Raw genomic sequence first — 3,974 nt, forward strand, 5'->3', positions numbered from 1 at the left:
GTGGCGGGGGGCCGGGCAGCGCCGCCGCTCCGCGCCGGGAGCCTTGGACGCGCCAGGCTGCATCGCGCAGGCTTGTAGAAAAAATAATAAAGATATTCTTTTTATGCTGTGACAGCTGGGCTAGCTGGAGCTATGTGACACAGCGGCATTTCTTATGTAAATATTTCGTAGAAAATTCAAAGATGTTTCACTGCGACGAAGATTCTGCTTACAAATCTCAAATTATTCGGGTTGGAGCTTAAAACGTAAGGTGCAGGGGGGTGGGGGTAGGAGGGCTCGGGGGGACTGTGTACGTACTATTAAAAGCATTTTTACTCGACTCTGCTATTTAATTGACCGCCTCTGAAAAATTTTCTCAAACCGATATAACCTTAACAGTAGTGGTCAGTACTAGAGCATCAATTCTGTACAGAATTTAGAAATGTGTTTATTGCGTTAGACCATGCTCTGTGCTAAATTCATATTGATATGTACAAGTGCGGAATGGATGGTGACTTGATTCTTCTTACTATGCAAGCTTAAAACCTGGCTGTTTGTGGATGAAATCCAATTTCCATTCTAAGCTCCCTGGGAGCCTCAGCCTTAGTTTTAGTAATCACTTACCATTAATACTGCCCCAAACAATTTTTAGTACTTAAAATACAAATTTCATGTATAATATATAATACAGCACATCACCTCTACTTCAAAATTATAAGCCAGATACGTAATGCATTATAGGATATTAAAACGCGGCCACTTTAACATCTAAACAGGCCCCTGCCCAAAAGCATTCACAAATTAAGAACTCGATCCAGCACTGTACATAGGAAACTTTCAATGACTTCGTTGGGAATTGTGTCCCAGGAGGGCGATACCTAGCCTCCTCACAGGCAGATGAAATAGATACGGCAGATTCAGTAACAATTTGATAGCATATATGGTCAGAAAAATGATTGTATAAAAATGGAACTTTCTTACTCATCATATACCCTTTGTATCTAAGATACTCTGACTCATAATCGCTTAGTTTACTGACTGAAATAAAATTTTAGGCTTCTGTTACCTTGGCAGTTGCTGACACAATTATGGTACAGCAAGCTGGGGACTGGTTCTAGCTCTTCCATTTTCTCTACTAAGTTCCAGTTGAAGAATTTTAATTAGTATTCGAGCCAGAAAGAGCACAGCATGACTTGAAAATCTCAGGTCCAGTTTGTAGGGTCACCAGTCCTGAGAGGCCTCTTTTTATTTGTAAACGGAGCAAATGACTTACAGAAAATTTTGAAGACAAAAATTAAAAAACTGCAATGTTCGCGTGAAGCCATCTTGAGTCAATTTCCACAGTGGAACTGGATAAATTATAACACTGCTCCCTTTATCTCACTGAATATGTCCCATTCATCTATAGTAACGTTGAATCAAACAAGTCTCTTGTTTTAAGACCACATCTGTTTTACTGTGCTCCCCACACCAATTTTAATTATGTGGCAGATCTGATTGGATTCAGCACCTGCAAGTCTTCCCTTTGGGAGCTCCAATTAGCTTATAAAACATTTACTTGATTGCATTCTTTAAACAAAAGTATTGTTTCATCCTAACAACAGGAATATTAAAGTGTAGAATAAAAAAGGGTTTTAACGTGATAAGTGGTGTGTATGTTGTTTGTGTATCTATCTTCCATAAGCTTAGAGGAAAAAGGGGTAATCCTGAAACCTAATTTCCTCAGACTCAGCAGATGTCTGTCCTGCGTTAGTCTGTTTCTTTACCAACAGCTGTTTCAGAAGTGCCTCCCCTTGTCTCTACAGAATGCCTTTTGTTTTAATAATTTCCTGATATGTTATCTCCCAGTCCCACTAAGACAAGCTTTTTCAACTTTTCTGGTACCTATAAGTAGGTTTTTTATAGTTTAATAGGCAGGTTCATCTTTGAAGAATTTAGCTAAAGCTATATAACTAGCCTCTCAGCTAGTTTCTTAGCAGCAGTTCTACTTCACTAAGCAAATAGCTGTATATAATAAACATTTCAACAAATATTGATTTAATATCAATAAAAGTATTAATTACTACAGATCTGCTTCAGAATATGCTTATTTCTCCTTATTTCACTGCTTGGAGCCGTCATAATTGGGTCTAGGGGGACTCATCGCATAAAGTGCAGCCCTCTAGTGGTAGAGGTCACGGGGAGTTTAAAGCAAGCTGTGTTTTTGTCATGGGTGGGGGGCAATGAAATAGCTTTTAGCAAAATGCAAGCAACCTAGGACACTGCGTTGCGGTATATGAGCCTCCTGCGTTGTTCATGGTCTGAAGCACAAGTGAAAATAGTTGTGGAGGCCTGTAGTACAGCCTTGCTGCCGCTCTGTCATGATTTCTATGGAGAAAGGACCAATGGAAAAATAAAAAAGTCTGTATCGGCAGAGTTTTCCTCTTTTTCCAAATCTGTAATCTGTTGCTCAGCTTTTCTTTTTCAGCCAGGTCTAGACTGGCATATCTAACCAGAGGTTGTTCAAGCTGTTGTGGGATCTTGATTCCTTTTCTTTCAGTCATGTCCTACCAGCTAATGTATTCTGTAACTTAAGAGTTAGTTCAGTGATAGTGTGGAATATAAATTCAATTTGCCAGCCTTATTTCTAAAAACGCTCTTGGCTGGTGGAGGTGTGGATGGTAGCATTCAAACTAATCTCTCCCACAGACATGAGAGCTGTGCTTAGAAATGAAAGGGATTAGGAAGAGGCATAAACCTAAGCAATTAAGCATTTATTTTAACAAATAGAAATCTGCAGAATAACTGAGGTAAAGTTCTAGTAAACATCACCTAATCTGATAAAGTCCGCTTTGTGGAACAAGACTCAACCTCCTGTTTCTTGTAGAGGTGATGGATATTTCTCCTCTGGCTAACAGAATGAACAGTTTGTTTTTCCCCTTATGGGAAATATGACAGAGCCCAATAATCATTAGATGAAAAACGATACCTCTTAAACATCCTGGCTAGGTAAAAGAAAATAGATATGGTCTTTGTCCAAAATGATGCTGCTACTGTTGGCAGTTTTTCTTTACTGAACGATTGCTGTGATTCCTGGTAAACTTTGGCTCCACTAAAATTACAGTTAGTGATGAACTCAGAAGTCTCTTTCAAATCTTTAACTTCCACCTTCTGTTTGTGAAACTCTTTTCCTCATAATCTATCAGTTAAACTATTATTATTATTGATTAAATGATCCAATTGTTGCTTGTTTAAATACTGCAGAAGTTGTTCACCAGTAAAAAATTTTAAGTTTCAGTGGAACTTCTCCAAGATTGCAGCAATATTAATCTTAGGAAAATCAAACCGAGGGTTTGGAAAAAAAGCTAAACACGTATTAGACAGAAAGTGACCTGATTATCTGTTTTCCCGTATTTATATTCTTTTTATTATCTGCACCTATACTATATGCATTGCCAAACTAAAAGCCAAGTGTTCATAGTTGCACTCTTCACAGAAAAGAGCACGGACAATTGCTAAACCCTTTCATATTGCAGACCATTACTGTGTAGTAGCTTTCTTTTCCAGTAAACTGAGGATGGTAACTTAAAATCAGTAACAATTTGGCCATACTATTTATCATAACATGAATATTTTGGCCAAAACTCCCTTTCTAGTGATAGAAGAAGAGAGCGTGTGTAGGAAATCAATGTCCATTTCTGCTGTCTCGGCAGAGGGATCACCTGCCTCCTCCTATTCCCACAATATTCATCAAAATTTGCAAAGGCTTTTTTGGACTTTTCCTCAGGAATACAGAACTGAATTGTACCCAGTTCTTCATTCCTGAATCTGTAGATCAGATTTATAAGCTATTCTTGTGTTCTTTATATCTTGTGGTTACCTGAGGACCTATCCAGATCTCAGTGTAAAAAACAAGGTAGCCTCAGGAGAAGATCATTTGTCATCCCTCCCAAGGAATTGACTACGTGGATAAGGGCATGATCCATGAAACTCCAGGGGCTAGACTCTTACCCCAG

Source organism: Aptenodytes forsteri, unplaced genomic scaffold (genome assembly GCF_000699145.1).
Source record: "Aptenodytes forsteri isolate BGI_AS27 unplaced genomic scaffold, ASM69914v1 Scaffold108, whole genome shotgun sequence".
Taxonomy (NCBI): domain Eukaryota; kingdom Metazoa; phylum Chordata; class Aves; order Sphenisciformes; family Spheniscidae; genus Aptenodytes; species Aptenodytes forsteri.